This window comes from Rhipicephalus microplus, chromosome 5, assembly GCF_043290135.1.
Source record: "Rhipicephalus microplus isolate Deutch F79 chromosome 5, USDA_Rmic, whole genome shotgun sequence".
In the NCBI taxonomy this organism is placed as follows: domain Eukaryota; kingdom Metazoa; phylum Arthropoda; class Arachnida; order Ixodida; family Ixodidae; genus Rhipicephalus; species Rhipicephalus microplus.
In genome coordinates, this window is record NC_134704.1 from 163,380,642 (window position 1) to 163,401,669 (window position 21,028).

General features: G+C 46.0%; 7 non-coding genes across 7 annotated transcripts; all 7 read right to left on the minus strand.

Moving 5' to 3' along the window:
• Positions 1–332: 332 nt before the first annotated feature.
• On the minus strand, positions 333–404 carry TRNAW-CCA (transfer RNA tryptophan (anticodon CCA)). Its single transcript has one exon. It is a non-coding gene; the product is annotated as a tRNA-Trp (tRNA).
• A 1,633-nt stretch (positions 405–2,037) lies between these two features.
• On the minus strand, positions 2,038–2,109 carry TRNAW-CCA (transfer RNA tryptophan (anticodon CCA)). Its single transcript has one exon. It is a non-coding gene; the product is annotated as a tRNA-Trp (tRNA).
• An 8,043-nt stretch (positions 2,110–10,152) lies between these two features.
• On the minus strand, positions 10,153–10,224 carry TRNAW-CCA (transfer RNA tryptophan (anticodon CCA)). Its single transcript has one exon. It is a non-coding gene; the product is annotated as a tRNA-Trp (tRNA).
• A 1,205-nt stretch (positions 10,225–11,429) lies between these two features.
• On the minus strand, positions 11,430–11,501 carry TRNAW-CCA (transfer RNA tryptophan (anticodon CCA)). The gene has a single exon. It is a non-coding gene; the product is annotated as a tRNA-Trp (tRNA).
• Positions 11,502–12,072: 571 nt separating this feature from the next.
• TRNAW-CCA (transfer RNA tryptophan (anticodon CCA)) lies at positions 12,073–12,144 on the minus strand. Its single transcript has one exon. It is a non-coding gene; the product is annotated as a tRNA-Trp (tRNA).
• Positions 12,145–12,925: 781 nt separating this feature from the next.
• On the minus strand, positions 12,926–12,997 carry TRNAG-CCC (transfer RNA glycine (anticodon CCC)). Its single transcript has one exon. It is a non-coding gene; the product is annotated as a tRNA-Gly (tRNA).
• Positions 12,998–13,777: 780 nt separating this feature from the next.
• On the minus strand, positions 13,778–13,849 carry TRNAW-CCA (transfer RNA tryptophan (anticodon CCA)). The gene has a single exon. It is a non-coding gene; the product is annotated as a tRNA-Trp (tRNA).
• Positions 13,850–21,028: the final 7,179 nt, after the last annotated feature.

Sequence of the window (21,028 nt, forward strand, 5' to 3'; positions counted from 1 at the left end):
ATAAAGTAGCATGTTTTGCTCGGCCTTCTGTCGATGAAGCACAGGTGAAGAGACAAGTCATTGTAGACAGACATATAAGTAAATAGACAGACAGATGAAAATAATAAAGAAGAGAACTTGACCCGGACGTGGTTCGAACACGCAACCTTCTGATGTGGAGTCAGACGTGCTACCGTGTCGCCACCGAGTCCACTTAGTGTAGCCGTTTTCACACACGCGCTAGCATGTTTTGATCGGCCTTGTGTCGATGAAGCACAGGTAAAGGGACAAGTCATTGTAGACAGACAAATAAGTAGATAGACAGATAGATGAAAATAGTAAAAAAGAGAATTTGACCCGAACGTGATTCGAACACGCAACCTTCTGATCTGGAGTCAGACGCGCTACCGTTGCGCCACCAAGTCCGCTTATAGGGTTGCCCTTCGCACACACGCGGTAGTATGTTTTGCTCGGCCTTCTGTCGATGAAGCACAGGTGAAGAGACAAGTCATTGTAGACAGACAAATAAGTAGATAGACAGATAGATGAAAATAATAAACAAGAGAACTTGACCCGGACGTGGTTCGAACACGCAACCTTCTGATGTGGAGTCAGACGTGCTACTGTGTCGCCACCGAGTCCACTTAGTGTAGTCGTTTTCACACACGCGCTAGCATGTTTTGATCGGCCTTGTGTCGATGAAGCACAGGTAAAGGGACAAGTCATTGTAGACAGACAAATAGGTAGATAGACAGATAGATGAAAATAATAAAAAAGAGCATTTGACTTGGACGTGATTCGAACACTTAACCTTCTGATCTGGAGTCAGACGGCTACCATTGCGCCACCGAGTCCGCTTAGGGTAGCCGTTCGCACACACGCTGAAGCATGTTTTGCTCGGCCTTCTGTCGATGAAGCACAGGTAAAGAGACAAGTCATTGTAGAATGACGAATGAGTTGATAGGCAGATAAAAATAACAAAAAAAAGAACTTGACCCGCACATGATTCGAACACGCAACCTTCTGACCTGGAGTATGACGCGCTAAAGTTGCGCCACTGAGTCCGCTTAGGGTAGCCATTCGCCCACACGCGGTAGCATGTTTTGCTCGGCCTTCTGTCGATGAATCCCAAGTAAAGGGACAAGTCATTGTAGACAGACAAATAAGTAGATATACAGATAGTTGAAAATAATAAAAAAGAGGATTTGCCCCAGACGCGATTTGAACACGCAACCTTCAGATCGGGAGTCAGACGCGCTACCGTTGTGCCACCGAGTCCGCTTAGAGTAGCCGTTCGTACACACGTGTTAGCATGTTTTGCTTGGCCTTCTGTCAATGAAGCACAGGTAAAGAGACAAGTCATTGTAGACAGACAAATAAGTAGATAGACAGATTGATGAAAATAATAAAAAGAGAATTTGACCCAAACGTGATTCGAACACACAAACTTCTGATCTGGTCTCAGACGTGGTACCGTTGCGCCACCAAGTCCGCTTATAGGGTTGCCCTTCGCACACATGCGGTAACATGTTTTGCTCGGCCATCTGCCGATGAAGCACAGGTGAAGAGACCAGTCATTGTATAAGGACAAATAAGTATATAAACAGATAAATGAAATTCATAAAAAGAGAATTTGACCCGGACGTGATTAGAACACGCAACCTTGTGATTTGGAGTCAGACGTGCTAAAGTTGCACCACCGAGTCCGCTTAAGGTAGCCGTTCGCACACACGCGGGAGCATGTTTTGCTCGGCCTTCTGTCGATGAAGCACAGGTAAAGAGACAAGTCATTGTAGACAGACAAGTAAGTAGAGAGATAGATGAAAATAATAAAAGAGAGAATTTGACCCGGACGTCATTCGAAAACGCAACTTTCTGATCTGGTGTCAGACGCGCTACCGGTTCGCCACAGAGTCCGCTTAGGGTAGCCGTTCGCACACACGTGGTAGCATGTTTTGCTCGGCCTTCTGTTGATGAAACACAGGTAAAGAGACAAGTCATTGTAGACAGACAAATAAATAGATAGACAGATAGTTCAAAATAATAAAAAAGAGGATTTGACCCAGACGCGATTCGAACACGCAACCTTCAGATCTGGAGTCAGACGCGCTACCGTTGCGCCACCGAGTCCGCTTAGGGTAGCCGTTCGCACAAACGTGGTAGCATGTTTTGCTCGGCCTCCTGTCGATGAATCCCAAGTAAAGGGACAAGTCATTGTAGACAAACAAATAAGTAGATATCCAGATAGATAAAAATAATAAATAGAGAATTTGACCCAAACGTGATTCGAACACACAACCTTCTGATGTGGAGTCAGACGTGCTACCGTGTCGCCACCGAGTCCAATTATTGTAACCGTTTTCACACACGCGGTAGCATGTTTCGATCGGCCTTGTGTCGATGAAGCACAGGTAAAGGGACAAGTCATTTTAGACAGACAAATAAGTAGATAGACAGATAGATGAAAATAATAAAAAAGAGAATTTGACCGTAACGTGATTCGAACACGCAACCTTCTGATCTGGAGTCAGACGCGCTACCGTTGCGCCACCGAGTCCGTTTAGGGTAGCCATTCACACACACGCGGTAGCATGTTTTGCACGGCCTTCAGTCGAGGAAGCACAGGTAAAGAGACAAGTCATTGTAGACAGACAAAAAGTAGATAGACAGATAGTGGAAAATAATAAAAGAAAGAATTTCACCCAGACGTGATTCGAACACGCAACCTTCTGATCTGGAGTCTGACGCGCTACCGTTGCGCCTCAGAGTCCGCTTAGCGCAGCCGCTCGAACACACGCGGTAGCATGTTTTGCTCGGCCTTCTGTCGATGAAGCACAGGTAAAGAGACAAGTCATTGTAGATTGACGAATGAGCAGATAGACAGATAGTTGAAAATAATAAAAAAGAGGATTTCACCCAGACGCGATTCGAACACGCAACCTTCAGATCTGGAGTCAGACGCGCTACCATTGTGCCAATGAGTCCGCTTAGGGTAGCCGTTCGCACTAACGTGGTAGCATATTTTGCTCGGCCTTCTGTCGATGAATCCCAAGTAAAGGGACAAGTCATTGTAGACAGACAAATAAGTAGATATCCATATTGATGAAAATAATAAAGAAGAGAACTTGACCCGGACGTGGTTCGAACACGCAACCTTCTGATATGGAGTCAGACGTGCTACCGTGTCGCCACCGAGTCCACTTAGTGTAGCCGTTTTCACACACGCGGTAGCATGTTTTGATCGGCCTTGTGTCGGTGAAGCACAGGTAAAGGGACAAGTCGTTGTAGACAGACAAAAAAGTAGATAGACAGATAGATGAAAATAATAAAAAAGAGAATTTGACCCGAACGTGATTCGAAGACGCAACCTTCCGATCTGGAGTCAGATGCGCTACTGTTGCGCCACCGAGTCCGTTTAGGGTAGCCGTTCGCACACACGCGGTAGCATGTTTTGCACGGCCTTCAGTCGAGGAAGCACAGGTAAAGAGACAAGTCAATGTCGACAGACGAATGAGTAGATAGACAGATAGTTGAAAAGTATAAAAGAAAGAATTTCACCCAGACGTGATTCGAACACGCAACCTTCTGATCTGGAGTCTGACGCGCTATCGTTGCGCCTCAGAGTCCGCTTAGGGTAGCCGTTCGCACACACGTTTAGCATGTTTTGCTTGGCCTTCTGTCGATGAAGCACAGGTAAAGACACACGTCATTGTAGACAGACAAAAGAGCAGCTAGACAGATGAAAATAATAAAAGAAAAAATTTGACCCGGACGTCATTCGAACACGCAACTTTCTGATCTGGTGTCAGACGCGCTACCGGTTCGCCACAGAGTCCGCTTAGGGTTGCCGTTCGCACACTCGTGGTAGAATATTTTGGTCGGCCTTCTAACGATGAAGCACAGGTAAAGGAACAAATCATTGTAGAAGGACAAATAGGTAGATAGCCAGATAGATGAAAATATTAAAAATAGAATTTGACCCGCACATGGTTCGAACACGCAACCTTCTCACCTGGAGTATGACGCGCTAAAGTTGCGCCACTGAGTCCGCTTAGGGTAGCCGTTCGCACACACGCGGTAGCATGTTTTGCTCGGCCTTTTGTCGATAAAACACAGGTAAAGAGACAAGTCATTGTAGACAGACAAATAAGTAGATAGACAGATAGTTGAAAATTATAAAAGAGAGGATTGGACCCAGACGCGATTCGAACACGCAACATTCAGATCTGGAGTCAGACGCGCTACCGTTGCGCCACCAAGTCCGCTTATGGGGTTGCCCTTCGCACACACGTGGTAGCATGTTTTGGTCGGCCTTCTATCGATGAAGCAAAGGTAAAGAGACAAGTCACTCTAGACAGACAAAAGAGTAGCTAGACAGATAGATGAAAATAATAAAAAAGAGAATTTGACTTGGACGTGACTCGAACACTTAGCCCTCTGATCTAGAGTCAGACGCGCTACCGTTTTGCCACCGAGTCCGCTTAGTGTAGCCATTCGTACACACGTGGTAGCATGTTTTTCTCGGCCTTCTGTCGATGAATCCCAGGTAAAGAGACAAGTCATTGTAGACAGACAAAAGAGTAGATAGACAGATAGATGAAAATAATAAAAGGAGAATTTGACCCGGACGTGATTCGAACACACAACCTTCTGATCTGGAGTCAGCCATGGTACCGTTGCACCACCGAGTCCGTTTATAGGGTAGCCCTTCGCACACACGCGGTAGCATGTTTTGCTTGGCCTTGAGTCGATGAAGCACACGTAAAGAGACAAGTCAATGTAGACAGACATATAGGTAGATAAACAGATAGATGAAAATAATATAGGAAATTTTGACCCGAACGTAATTCGAACTCGCAACCTTCTGATCTGGAGTCAGACGTGCTACCGTTGCGCCACCGAGTCCATTTAGGGTGGCCGTTCGCACACATGCGGTAGCAGGCTTTGCACGGCCTTCTCTCGACGAAGCACAGGTAAAGGAACAAATCATTGTAGAAGGACAAATAAGTAGATAAACAGATAGATGAAAATAATAAAAAGCGAATTTGACACGGATATGATGAGAACACGCAACCTTCTGATCTGGAGTCAGACGTGCTAACGTTGCGCCACCGAGTCCGCTTAGGGTAGCCGTTCGCAAACACGCGGTAGCATGTTTTGCGCGGCCTTCTGTCGATGAAGCACAGGTAAAGGGACAAGTCATTGCAGACAGACAAATAAGTAGATAGGCAGATAGATGAAAATAATAAAAAGAGAATTTGACCCAGATGTGATTAGAACAAGCAACCTTCTGCTCTGGAGTCAGACGTGCTAAAGTTGCGCCAGCGAGTCCGGTTAGGGTAGCCGTTCGCACAAACGTGGTAGCATGTTTTGCACGACCTTATGTCGATGAAGCACAGGTAAAGAGACAAGTCATTGTAGGCAGACAAATAAGTAGACAGACAGATAGATGAAAATAATAAAAAGAGAAGTTGACCCAGACGTGATTAGAACACGGACCCTTCTGATCGGGAGTCAGACGCGCTACAGTTGCACCACCGAGTGTGCTTTGGGCAGACGTTCGCACACACGTGGTAGCATGTTTTGCACGGCCTTCTGTCGATGAAGCACAGGTAAAGAGACAAGTCATTGTGGACAGGCAAATAAGTAGGTAGACAGATAGATGAAAATAATAGAAAAGAGAACTCGAGCTTGACGTGATTCGAACATGCAACTTTCTAAACTGGAGTCAGACGTGCTACCGGGTCGCCACCGACTCCACTTATAGTAGCCATTCGCACACACGCGGTAGCATGTTTTGCTCGCCCTTCTGTCGATGAAGCACAGGAAAAAGGCAATTCATTGTAGACAGACAAATAGGTACACAGACAGATAGATGAAAATAATCAAAAAGCGAATTTGACCCGGACGTGATTCAAACTCGCAACCTTCTGATATGGAGTCAGACGTGCTACCGTGTCGCCACCGAGTCCACTTAGTGTAGCCGTTTTCACACACGCGGTAGCAGGTTTTGATCGGCCTTGTGTCGGTGAAGCACAGGTAAAGGGACAAGTCGTTGTAGACAGACAAAAAACTAGATAGACAGATAGATGAAAATAATAAAAAAGAGAATTTGACCCGAACGTGATTCGAAGACGCAACCTTCCGATCTGGAGTCAGATGCGCTACTGTTGCGCCACCGAGTCCGTTTAGGGTAGCCGTTCGCACACACGCGGTAGCATGTTTTGCACGGCCTTCAGTCGAGGAAGCACAGGTAAAGAGACAAGTCAATGTCGACAGACGAATGAGTAGATAGACAGATAGTTGAAAAGTATAAAAGAAAGAATTTCACACAGACGTGATTCGAACACGCAACCTTCTGATCTGGAGTCTGACGCGCTATCGTTGCGCCTCAGAGTCCGCTTAGGGTAGCCGTTCGCACACACGTTTAGCATGTTTTGCTTGGCCTTCTGTCGATGAAGCACAGGTAAAGACACACGTCATTGTAGACAGACAAAAGAGCAGCTAGACAGATGAAAATAATAAAAGAAAAAATTTGACCCGGACGTCATTCGAACACGCAACTTTCTGATCTGGTGTCAGACGCGCTACCGGTTCGCCACAGAGTCCGCTTAGGGTTGCCGTTCGCACACTCGTGGTAGAATATTTTGGTCGGCCTTCTAACGATGAAGCACAGGTAAAGGAACAAATCATTGTAGAAGGACAAATAGGTAGATAGCCAGATAGATGAAAATATTAAAAATAGAATTTGACCCGCACATGGTTCGAACACGCAACCTTCTGACCTGGAGTATGACGCGCTAAAGTTGCGCCACTGAGTCCGCTTAGGGTAGCCGTTCGCACACACGCGGTAGCATGTTTTGCTCGGCCTTTTGTCGATAAAACACAGGTAAAGAGACAAGTCATTGTAGACAGACAAATAAGTAGATAGACAGATAGTTGAAAATTATAAAAGAGAGGATTGGACCCAGACGCGATTCGAACACGCAACATTCAGATCTGGAGTCAGACGCGCTACCGTTGCGCCACCAAGTCCGCTTATGGGGTTGCCCTTCGCACACACGTGGTAGCATGTTTTGGTCGGCCTTCTATCGATGAAGCAAAGGTAAAGAGACAAGTCACTCTAGACAGACAAAAGAGTAGCTAGACAGATAGATGAAAATAATAAAAAAGAGAATTTGACTTGGACGTGACTCGAACACTTAGCCCTCTGATCTAGAGTCAGACGCGCTACCGTTTTGCCACCGAGTCCGCTTAGTGTAGCCATTCGTACACACGTGGTAGCATGTTTTTCTCGGCCTTCTGTCGATGAATCCCAGGTAAAGAGACAAGTCATTGTAGACAGACAAAAGAGTAGATAGACAGATAGATGAAAATAATAAAAGGAGAATTTGACCCGGACGTGATTCGAACACACAACCTTCTGATCTGGAGTCAGCCATGGTACCGTTGCACCACCGAGTCCGTTTATAGGGTAGCCCTTCGCACACACGCGGTAGCATGTTTTGCTTGGCCTTGAGTCGATGAAGCACACGTAAAGAGACAAGTCAATGTAGACAGACATATAGGTAGATAAACAGATAGATGAAAATAATATAGGAAATTTTGACCCGAACGTAATTCGAACTCGCAACCTTCTGATCTGGAGTCAGACGTGCTACCGTTGCGCCACCGAGTCCATTTAGGGTGGCCGTTCGCACACATGCGGTAGCAGGCTTTGCACGGCCTTCTCTCGACGAAGCACAGGTAAAGGAACAAATCATTGTAGAAGGACAAATAAGTAGATAAACAGATAGATGAAAATAATAAAAAGCGAATTTGACACGGATATGATGAGAACACGCAACCTTCTGATCTGGAGTCAGACGTGCTAACGTTGCGCCACCGAGTCCGCTTAGGGTAGCCGTTCGCAAACACGCGGTAGCATGTTTTGCGCGGCCTTCTGTCGATGAAGCACAGGTAAAGGGACAAGTCATTGCAGACAGACAAATAAGTAGATAGGCAGATAGATGAAAATAATAAAAAGAGAATTTGACCCAGATGTGATTAGAACAAGCAACCTTCTGCTCTGGAGTCAGACGTGCTAAAGTTGCGCCAGCGAGTCCGGTTAGGGTAGCCGTTCGCACAAACGTGGTAGCATGTTTTGCACGACCTTATGTCGATGAAGCACAGGTAAAGAGACAAGTCATTGTAGGCAGACAAATAAGTAGACAGACAGATAGATGAAAATAATAAAAAGAGAATTTGACCCAGACGTGATTAGAACACGGACCCTTCTGATCGGGAGTCAGACGCGCTACAGTTGCACCACCGAGTGTGCTTTGGGCAGACGTTCGCACACACGTGGTAGCATGTTTTGCACGGCCTTCTGTCGATGAAGCACAGGTAAAGAGACAAGTCATTGTGGACAGGCAAATAAGTAGGTAGACAGATAGATGAAAATAATAGAAAAGAGAACTCGAGCTTGACGTGATTCGAACATGCAACTTTCTAAACTGGAGTCAGACGTGCTACCGGGTCGCCACCGACTCCACTTATAGTAGCCATTCGCACACACGCGGTAGCATGTTTTGCTCGCCCTTCTGTCGATGAAGCACAGGAAAAAGGCAATTCATTGTAGACAGACAAATAGGTACACAGACAGATAGATGAAAATAATCAAAAAGCGAATTTGACCCGGACGTGATTCAAACTCGCAACCTTCTGATATGGAGTCAGACGTGCTACCGTGTCGCCACCGAGTCCACTTAGTGTAGCCGTTTTCACACACGCGGTAGCAGGTTTTGATCGGCCTTGTGTCGGTGAAGCACAGGTAAAGGGACAAGTCGTTGTAGACAGACAAAAAACTAGATAGACAGATAGATGAAAATAATAAAAAAGAGAATTTGACCCGAACGTGATTGGAAGACGCAACCTTCCGATCTGGAGTCAGATGCGCTACTGTTGCGCCACCGAGTCCGTTTAGGGTAGCCGTTCGCACACACGCGGTAGCATGTTTTGCACGGCCTTCAGTCGAGGAAGCACAGGTAAAGAGACAAGTCAATGTCGACAGACGAATAAGTAGATAGACAGATAGTTGAAAAGTATAAAAGAAAGAATTTCACCCAGACGTGATTCGAACACGCAACCTTCTGATCTGGAGTCTGACGCGCTATCGTTGCGCCTCAGAGTCCGCTTAGGGTAGCCGTTCGCACACACGCGGTAGCATGTTTTGCTCGGCCTTCTGTCGATAAAACACAGGTAAAGAGACAAGTCATTGTAGACAGACAAATAAGTAGATAGACAGATAGTTGAAAATTATAAAAGAGAGGATTGGACCCAGACGCGATTCTAACACGCAACCTTCAGATCTGGAGTCAGACGCGCTACCGTTGCGCCACCAAGTCCGCTTATGGGGTTGCCTTTCGCACACACGCGGTAGCATGTTTTGGTCGGCCTTCTATCGATGAAGCAAAGGTAAAGAGACAAGTCACTCTAGACAGACAAAAGAGTAGCTAGACAGATAGATGAAAATAATAAAAAAGAGAATTTGACTTGGACGTGACTCGAACACTTAACCCTCTGATCTAGAGTCAGACGCGCTACCGTTTTGCCACCGAGTCCGCTTAGTGTAGCCATTCGTACACACGTGGTAGCATGTTTTTCTCGGCCTTCTGTCGATCAATCCCAGGTAAAGAGACAAGTCATTGTAGACAGACAAAAGAGTAGATAGACAGATAGATGAAAATAATAAAAGGAGAATTTGACCCGGACGTGATTCGAACACACAACCTTCTGATCTGGAGTCAGCCATGGTACCGTTGCACCACCGAGTCCGCTTATAGGGTTGCCCTTCGCACACACGCGGTAGCATGTTTTGCTCGGCCTTCTGTCGATGAAGCACAGGTGAAGAGACAAGTCATTGTAGACAGACAAATAAGTAGATAGACAGATAGATGAAAATAATAAACAAGAGAACTTGACCCGGACGTGGTTCGAACACGCAACCTTCTGATGTGGAGTCAGACGTGCTACCGTGTCGCCACCGAGTCCACTTAGTGTAGCTGTTTTCACACACGCGCTAGCATGTTTTGATCGGCCTTGTGTCGATGAAGCACAGGTAAAGGGACAAGTCATTGTAGACAGACAAATAAGTAGATAGACAGATAGATGAAAATAGTAAAAAAGAGAATTTGACCCGAACGTGATTCGAACACGCAACCTTCTGATCTGGAGTCAGACGCGCTACCGTTGCGCCACCAAGTCCGCTTATAGGGTTGCCCTTCGCACACACGCGGTAGTATGTTTTGCTCGGCCTTCTGTCGATGAAGCACAGGTGAAGAGACAAGTCATTGTAGACAGACAAATAAGTAGATAGACAGATAGATGAAAATAATAAACAAGAGAACTTGACCCGGACGTGGTTCGAACACGCAACCTTCTGATGTGGAGTCAGACGTGCTACTGTGTCGCCACCGAGTCCACTTAGTGTAGCCGTTTTCACACACGCGCTAGCATGTTTTGATCGGCCTTGTGTCGATGAAGCACAGGTAAAAGGACAAGTCATTGTAGACAGACAAATAGGTAGATAGACAGATAGATGAAAATACTAAAAAAGAGCATTTGACTTGGACGTGATTCGAACACTTAACCTTCTGATCTGGAGTCAGACGGCTACCATTGCGCCACCGAGTCCGCTTAGGGTAGCCGTTCGCACACACGCGGAAGCATGTTTTGCTCGGCCTTCTCTCGATGAAGCACAGGTAAAGAGACAAGTCATTGTAGACAGACAAATAAGTAGAGAGACAGATGAAAATAATAGAAGAGAGAATTTGACCCGGACGTCATTCGAACACGCAACTTTCTGATCTGGTGTCAGACGCGCTACCGGTTCGCCGCAGAGTCCGCTTAGGGTTGCCGTTCGCACACACGTGGTAGAATGTTTTGGTCGGCCTTCTATCGATGAAGCAAAGGTAAAGAGACAAGTCATTGTAGACAGAAAAATAAGTGGATAGACAGATAGATGAAAATAATAAAAAAGAGAATTCGACCCGAACATGATTCGAAGACGCAACCTTCCGATCTGGAGTCAGAGGCGCTGCTGTTGCGCCACCGAGTCCGTTTAGGGTAGCCGTTCGCACACACGCGGTAGCATGTTTTGCACAGCCTTCTGTCGATGAAGCACAGGTAAAGAGACAAGTCATTGTAGAATGACGAATAAGTAGATAGACAGATAAAAATAACAAAAAAAAGAACTTGACCCGCACTTGGTTTGAACACGCAACCTTCTGACCTGGAGCATGACGCGCTAAAGTTGCGCCACTGAGTCCGCTTAGGGTAGCCGTTCGCACACACGTGGTAGCATGTTTTGCTCGGCCTTCTGTCGATGAAACACAGGTAAAGAGACAAGTCATTGTAGACAGACAAATAAATAGATAGACAGATAGTTCAAAATAATAAAAAAGAGGATTTGACCCAGACGCGATTCGAACACGCAACCTTCAAATCTGGAGTCAGACGCGCTACCGTTGCGCCACCGAGTCCGCTTAGGGTAGCCGTTCGCACAAACGTGGTAGCATGTTTTGCTCGGCCTCCTGTCGATGAATCCCAAGTAAAGGGACAAGTCATTGTAGACAAACAAATAAGTAGATATCCAGATAGATAAAAATAATAAATAGAGAATTTGACCCAAACGTGATTCGAACACACAACCTTCTGATCTGGAGTCAGACGTGGTACCGTTGCGCCACCAAGTCCGCTTATAGGGTTGCCCTTCGCACACATAAAGTAGCATGTTTTGCTCGGCCTTCTGTCGATGAAGCACAGGTGAAGAGACAAGTCATTGTAGACAGACATATAAGTAAATAGACAGACAGATGAAAATAATAAAGAAGAGAACTTGACCCGGACGTGGTTAGAACACGCAACCTTCTGATGTGGAGTCAGACGTGCTACCGTGTCGCCACCGAGTCCACTTAGTGTAGCCGTTTTCACACACGCGCTAGCATGTTTTGATCGGCCTTGTGTCGATGAAGCACAGGTAAAGGGACAAGTCATTGTAGACAGACAAATAAGTAGATAGACAGATAGATGAAAATAGTAAAAAAGAGAATTTGACCCGAACGTGATTCGAACACGCAACCTTCTGATCTGGAGTCAGACGCGCTACCGTTGCGCCACCAAGTCCGCTTATAGGGTTGCCCTTCGCACACACGCGGTAGTATGTTTTGCTCGGCCTTCTGTCGATGAAGCACAGGTGAAGAGACAAGTCATTGTAGACAGACAAATAAGTAGATAGACAGATAGATGAAAATAATAAACAAGAGAACTTGACCCGGACGTGGTTCGAACACGCAACCTTCTGATGTGGAGTCAGACGTGCTACTGTGTCGCCACCGAGTCCACTTAGTGTAGCCGTTTTCACACACGCGCTAGCATGTTTTGATCGGCCTTGTGTCGATGAAGCACAGGTAAAGGGACAAGTCATTGTAGACAGACAAATAGGTAGATAGACAGATAGATGAAAATAATAAAAAAGAGCATTTGACTTGGACGTGATTCGAACACTTAACCTTCTGATCTGGAGTCAGACGGCTACCATTGCGCCACCGAGTCCGCTTAGGGTAGCCGTTCGCACACACGCGGAAGCATGTTTTGCTCGGCCTTCTGTCGATGAAGCACAGGTAAAGAGACAAGTCATTGTAGAATGACGAATGAGTTGATAGGCAGATAAAAATAACAAAAAAAAGAACTTGACCCGCACATGATTCGAACACGCAACCTTCTGACCTGGAGTATGACGCGCTAAAGTTGCGCCACTGAGTCCGCTTAGGGTAGCCATTCGCCCACACGCGGTAGCATGTTTTGCTCGGCCTTCTGTCGATGAATCCCAAGTAAAGGGACAAGTCATTGTAGACAGACAAATAAGTAGATATACAGATAGTTGAAAATAATAAAAAAGAGGATTTGACCCAGACGCGATTTGAACACGCAACCTTCAGATCGGGAGTCAGACGCGCTACCGTTGTGCCACCGAGTCCGCTTAGAGTAGCCGTTCGTACACACGTGTTAGCATGTTTTGCTTGGCCTTCTGTCAATGAAGCACAGGTAAAGAGACAAGTCATTGTAGACAGACAAATAAGTAGATAGACAGATAGATGAAAATAATAAAAAGAGAATTTGACCCAAACGTGATTCGAACACACAAACTTCTGATCTGGTCTCAGACGTGGTACCGTTGCGCCACCAAGTCCGCTTATAGGGTTGCCCTTCGCACACATGCGGTAACATGTTTTGCTCGGCCATCTGCCGATGAAGCACAGGTGAAGAGACCAGTCATTGTATAAGGACAAATAAGTATATAAACAGATAAATGAAATTCATAAAAAGAGAATTTGACCCGGACGTGATTAGAACACGCAACCTTGTGATTTGGAGTCAGACGTGCTAAAGTTGCACCACCGAGTCCGCTTAAGGTAGCCGTTCGCACACACGCGGGAGCATGTTTTGCTCGGCCTTCTGTCGATGAAGCACAGGTAAAGAGACAAGTCATTGTAGACAGACAAGTAAGTAGAGAGATAGATGAAAATAATAAAAGAGAGAATTTGACCCGGACGTCATTCGAAAACGCAACTTTCTGATCTGGTGTCAGACGCGCTACCGGTTCGCCACAGAGTCCGCTTAGGGTAGCCGTTCGCACACACGTGGTAGCATGTTTTGCTCGGCCTTCTGTCGATGAAACACAGGTAAAGAGACAAGTCATTGTAGACAGACAAATAAATAGATAGACAGATAGTTCAAAATAATAAAAAAGAGGATTTGACCCAGACGCGATTCGAACACGCAACCTTCAGATCTGGAGTCAGACGCGCTACCGTTGCGCCACCGAGTCCGCTTAGGGTAGCCGTTCGCACAAACGTGGTAGCATGTTTTGCTCGGCCTCCTGTCGATGAATCCCAAGTAAAGGGACAAGTCATTGTAGACAAACAAATAAGTAGATATCCAGATAGATAAAAATAATAAATAGAGAATTTGACCCAAACGTGATTCGAACACACAACCTTCTGATGTGGAGTCAGACGTGCTACCGTGTCGCCACCGAGTCCAATTATTGTAACCGTTTTCACACACGCGGTAGCATGTTTCGATCGGCCTTGTGTCGATGAAGCACAGGTAAAGGGACAAGTCATTTTAGACAGACAAATAAGTAGATAGACAGATAGATGAAAATAATAAAAAAGAGAATTTGACCGTAACGTGATTCGAACACGCAACCTTCTGATCTGGAGTCAGACGCGCTACCGTTGCGCCACCGAGTCCGTTTAGGGTAGCCATTCACACACACGCGGTAGCATGTTTTGCACGGCCTTCAGTCGAGGAAGCACAGGTAAAGAGACAAGTCATTGTAGACAGACAAAAAGTAGATAGACAGATAGTGGAAAATAATAAAAGAAAGAATTTCACCCAGACGTGATTCGAACACGCAACCTTCTGATCTGGAGTCTGACGCGCTACCGTTGCGCCTCAGAGTCCGCTTAGCGCAGCCGCTCGAACACACGCGGTAGCATGTTTTGCTCGGCCTTCTGTCGATGAAGCACAGGTAAAGAGACAAGTCATTGTAGAATGACGAATGAGCAGATAGACAGATAGTTGAAAATAATAAAAAAGAGGATTTCACCCAGACGCGATTCGAACACGCAACCTTCAGATCTGGAGTCAGACGCGCTACCATTGTGCCACTGAGTCCGCTTAGGGTAGCCGTTCGCACTAACGTGGTAGCATATTTTGCTCGGCCTTCTGTCGATGAATCCCAAGTAAAGGGACAAGTCATTGTAGACAGACAAATAAGTAGATATCCATATTGATGAAAATAATAAAGAAGAGAACTTGACCCGGACGTGGTTCGAACACGCAACCTTCTGATATGGAGTCAGACGTGCTACCGTGTCGCCACCGAGTCCACTTAGTGTAGCCGTTTTCACACACGCGGTAGCATGTTTTGATCGGCCTTGTGTCGGTGAAGCACAGGTAAAGGGACAAGTCGTTGTAGACAGACAAAAAAGTAGATAGACAGATAGATGAAAATAATAAAAAAGAGAATTTGACCCGAACGTGATTCGAAGACGCAACCTTCCGATCTGGAGTCAGATGCGCTACTGTTGCGCCACCGAGTCCGTTTAGGGTAGCCGTTCGCACACACGCGGTAGCATGTTTTGCACGGCCTTCAGTCGAGGAAGCACAGGTAAAGAGACAAGTCAATGTCGACAGACGAATGAGTAGATAGACAGATAGTTGAAAAGTATAAAAGAAAGAATTTCACCCAGACGTGATTCGAACACGCAACCTTCTGATCTGGAGTCTGACGCGCTATCGTTGCGCCTCAGAGTCCGCTTAGGGTAGCCGTTCGCACACACGTTTAGCATGTTTTGCTTGGCCTTCTGTCGATGAAGCACAGGTAAAGACACACGTCATTGTAGACAGACAAAAGAGTAGCTAGACAGATGAAAATAATAAAAGAAAAAATTTGACTCGGACGTCATTCGAACACGCAACTTTCTGATCTGGTGTCAGACGCGCTACCGGTTCGCCACAGAGTCCGCTTAGGGTTGCCGTTCGCACACTCGTGGTAGAATATTTTGGTCGGCCTTCTAACGATGAAGCACAGGTAAAGGAACAAATCATTGTAGAAGGACAAATAAGTAGATAGCCAGATAGATGAAAATATTAAAAATAGAATTTGACCCGCACATGGTTCGAACACGCAACCTTCTGACCTGGAGTATGACGCGCTAAAGTTGCGCCACTGAGTCCGCTTAGGGTAGCCGTTCGCACACACGCGGTAGCATGTTTTGCTCGGCCTTTTGTCGATAAAACACAGGTAAAGAGACAAGTCATTGTAGACAGACAAATAAGTAGATAGACAGATAGTTGAAAATTATAAAAGAGAGGATTGGACCCAGACGCGATTCGAACACGCAACCTTCAGATCTGGAGTCAGACGCGCTAGCGTTGCGCCACCAAGTCCGCTTATGGGGTTGCCCTTCGCACACACGTGGTAGCATGTTTTGGTCGGCCTTCTATCGATGAAGCAAAGGTAAAGAGACAAGTCACTCTAGACAGACAAAAGAGTAGCTAGACAGATAGATGAAAATAATAAAAAAGAGAATTTGACTTGGACGTGACTCGAACACTTAGCCCTCTGATCTAGAGTCAGACGCGCTACCGTTTTGCCACCGAGTCCGCTTAGTGTAGCCATTCGTACACACGTGGTAGCATGTTTTTCTCGGCCTTCTGTCGATGAATCCCAGGTAAAGAGACAAGTCATTGTAGACAGACAAAAGAGTAGATAGACAGATAGATGAAAATAATAAAAGGAGAATTTGACCCGGACGTGATTCGAACACACAACCTTCTGATCTGGAGTCAGCCATGGTACCGTTGCACCACCGAGTCCGTTTATAGGGTAGCCCTTCGCACACACGCGGTAGCATGTTTTGCTTGGCCTTGAGTCGGTGAAGCACACGTAAAGAGACAAGTCAATGTAGACAGACATATAGGTAGATAAACAGATAGATGAAAATAATATAGGAAATTTTGACCCGAACGTAATTCGAACTCGCAACCTTCTGATCTGGAGTCAGACGTGCTACCGTTGCGCCACCGAGTCCATTTAGGGTGGCCGTTCGCACACATGCGGTAGCAGGCTTTGCACGGCCTTCTCTCGACGAAGCACAGGTAAAGGAACAAATCATTGTAGAAGGACAAATAAGTAGATAAACAGATAGATGAAAATAATAAAAAGCGAATTTGACACGGATATGATGAGAACACGCAACCTTCTGATCTGGAGTCAGACGTGCTAACGTTGCGCCACCGAGTCCGCTTAGGGTAGCCGTTCGCAAACACGCGGTAGCATGTTTTGCGCGGCCTTCTGTCGATGAAGCGCAGGTAAAGGGACAAGTCATTGCAGACAGACAAATAAGTAGATAGGCAGATAGATGAAAATAATAAAAAGAGAATTTGACCCAGATGTGATTAGAACAAGCAACCTTCTGCTCTGGAGTCAGACGTGCTAAAGTTGCGCCAGCGAGTCCGGTTAGGGTAGCCGTTCGCACAAACGTGGTAGCATGTTTTGCACGACCTTATGTCGATGAAGCACAGGTAAAGAGACAAGTCATTGTAGGCAGACAAATAAGTAGACAGACAGATAGATGAAAATAATAAAAAGAGAATTTGACCCAGACGTGATTAGAACACGGACCCTTCTGATCGGGAGTCAGACGCGCTACAGTTGCACCACCGAGTGTGCTTTGGGCAGACGTTCGCACACACGTGGTAGCATGTTTTGCACGGCCTTCTGTCGATGAAGCACAGGTAAAGAGACAAGTCATTGTGGACAGGCAAATAAGTAGGTAGACAGATAGATGAAAATAATAGAAAAGAGAACTCGACCTTGACGTGATTCGAACATGCAACTTTCTAAACTGGAGTCAGACGTGCTACCGGGTCGCCACCGACTCCACTTATAGTAGCCATTCGCACACACGCGGTAGCATGTTTTGCTCGCCCTTCTGTTGATGAAGCACAGGAAAAAGGCAATTCATTGTAGACAGACAAATAGGTACACAGACAGATAGATGAAAATAATCAAAAAGCGAATTTGACCCGGACGTGATTCAAACTCGCAACCTTCTGATATGGAGTCAGACGTGCTACCGTGTCGCCACCGAGTCCACTTAGTGTAGCCGTTTTCACACACGCGGTAGCAGGTTTTGATCGGCCTTGTGTCGGTGAAGCACAGGTAAAGGGACAAGTCGTTGTAGACAGACAAAAAAGTAGATAGACAGATAGATGAAAATAATAAAAAAGAGAATTTGACCCGAACGTGATTGGAAGACGCAACCTTCCGATCTGGAGTCAGATGCGCTACTGTTGCGCCACCGAGTCCGTTTAGGGTAGCCGTTCGCACACACGCGGTAGCATGTTTTGCACGGCCTTCAGTCGAGGAAGCACAGGTAAAGAGACAAGTCAATGTCGACAGACGAATAAGTAGATAGACAGATAGTTGAAAAGTATAAAAGAAAGAATTTCACCCAGACGTGATTCGAACACGCAACCTTCTGATCTGGAGTCTGACGCGCTATCGTTGCGCCTCAGAGTCCGCTTAGGGTAGCCGTTCGCACACACGCGGTAGCATGTTTTGCTCGGCCTTCTGTCGATAAAACACAGGTAAAGAGACAAGTCATTGTAGACAGACAAATAAGTAGATAGACAGATAGTTGAAAATTATAAAAGAGAGGATTGGACCCAGACGCGATTCTAACACGCAACCTTCAGATCTGGAGTCAGACGCGCTACCGTTGCGCCACCAAGTCCGCTTATGGGGTTGCCTTTCGCACACACGCGGTAGCATGTTTTGGTCGGCCTTCTATCGATGAAGCAAAGGTAAAGAGACAAGTCACTCTAGACAGACAAAAGAGTAGCTAGACAGATAGATGAAAATAATAAAAAAGAGAATTTGACTTGGACGTGACTCGAACACTTAACCCTCTGATCTAGAGTCAGACGCGCTACCGTTTTGCCACCGAGTCCGCTTAGTGTAGCCATTCGTACACACGTGGTAGCATGTTTTTCTCGGCCTTCTGTCGATCAATCCCAGGTAAAGAGACAAGTCATTGTAGACAGACAAAAGAGTAGATAGACAGATAGATGAAAATAATAAAAGGAGAATTTGACCCGGACGTGATTCGAACACACAACCTTCTGATCTGGAGTCAGCCATGGTACCGTTGCACCACCGAGTCCGTTTATAGGGTAGCCCTTCGCACACACGCGGTAGCATGTTTTGCTTGGCCTTGAGTCGATGAAGCACACGTGAAGAGACAAGTCAATGTAGACAGACATATAGGTAGATAAACAGATAGATGAAAATAATATAGGAAATTTTGACCCGAACGTAATTCGAACTCGCAACCTTCTGATCTGGAGTCAGACGTGCTACCGTTGCGCCACCGAGTCCATTTAGGGTGGCCGTTCGCACACATGCGGTAGCAGGCTTTGCACGGCCTTCTCTCGACGAAGCACAGGTAAAGGAACAAATCATTGTAGAAGGACAAATAAGTAGATAAACAGATAGATGAAAATAATAAAAAGCGAATTTGACACGGATATGATGAGAACACGCAACCTTCTGATCTGGAGTCAGACGTGCTAACGTTGCGCCACCGAGTCCGCTTAGGGTAGCCGTTCGCAAACACGCGGTAGCATGTTTTGCGCGGCCTTCTGTCGATGAAGCACAGGTAAAGGGACAAGTCATTGCAGACAGACAAATAAGTAGATAGGCAGATAGATGAAAATAATAAAAAGAGAATTTGACCCAGATGTGATTAGAACAAGCAACCTTCTGCTCTGGAGTCAGACGTGCTAAAGTTGCGCCTCAGAGTCCGCTTAGCGCAGCCGCTCGAACACACGCGGTAGCATGTTTTGCTCGGCCTTCTGTCGATGAAGCACAGGTAAAGAGACAAGTCATTGTAGAATGACGAATGAGTAGATAGACAGATAGTTGAAAATAATAAAAAAGAGGATTTCACCCAGACGCGATTCGAACACGCAACCTTCAGATCTGGAGTCAGACGCGCTACCATTGTGCCACTGAGTCCGCTTAGGGTAGCCGTTCGCACTAACGTGGTAGCATATTTTGCTCGGCCTTCTGTCGATGAATCCCAAGTAAAGGGACAAGTCATTGTAGACAGACAAATAAGTAGATATCCATATTGATGAAAATAATAAAGAAGAGAACTTGACCCGGACGTGGTTCGAACACGCAACCTTCTGATATGGAGTCAGACGTGCTACCGTGTCGCCACCGAGTCCACTTAGTGTAGCCGTTTTCACACACGCGGTAGCATGTTTTGATCGGCCTTGTGTCGGTGAAGCACAGGTAAAGGGACAAGTCGTTGTAGACAGACAAAAAAGTAGATAGACAGATAGATGAAAATAATAAAAAAGAGAATTTGACCCGAACGTGATTCGAAGACGCAACCTTCCGATCTGGAGTCAGATGCGCTACTGTTGCGCCACCGAGTCCGTTTAGGGTAGCCGTTCGCACACACGCGGTAGCATGTTTTGCACGGCCTTCAGTCGAGGAAGCACAGGTAAAGAGACAAGTCAATGTCGACAGACGAATAAGTAGATAGACAGATAGTTGAATAGTATAAAAGAAAGAATTTCACCCAGACGTGATTCGAACACGCAACCTTCTGATCTGGAGTCTGACGCGCTATCGTTGCGCCTCAGAGTCCGCTTAGGGTAGCCGTTCGCACACACGTTTAGCATGTTTTGCTTGGCCTTCTGTCGATGAAGCACAGGTAAAGACACAAGTCATTGTAGACAGACAAAAGAGTAGCTAGACAGATGAAAATAATAAAAGGAAAAATTTGACCCGGACGTCATTCGAACACGCAACTTTCTGATCTGGTGTCAGACGCGCTACCGGTTCGCCACAGAGTCCGCTTAGGGTTGCCGTTCGCACACTCGTGGTAGAATATTTTGGTCGGCCTTCTAACGATGAAGCACAGGTAAAGGAACAAATCATTGTAGAAGGACAAATAAGTAGATAGCCAGATAGATGAAAATATTAAAAAGAGAATTTGACCCGCACATGGTTCGAACACGCAACCTTCTGACCTGGAGTATGACGCGCTAAAGTTGCGCCACTGAGTCCGCTTAGGGTAGCCGTTCGCACACACGCGGTAGCATGTTTTGCTCGGCCTTCTGTCGATAAAACACAGGTAAAGAGACAAGTCATTGTAGACAGACAAATAAGTAGATAGACAGATAGTTGAAAATTATAAAAGAGAGGATTGGACCCAGACGCGATTCTAACACGCAACCTTCAGATCTGGAGTCAGACGCGCTACCGTTGCGCCACCAAGTCCTCTTATGGGGTTGCCTTTCGCACACACGCGGTAGCATGTTTTGGTCGGCCTTCTATCGATGAAGCAAAGGTAAAGAGACAAGTCACTCTAGACAGACAAAAGAGTAGCTAGACAGATAGATGAAAATAATAAAA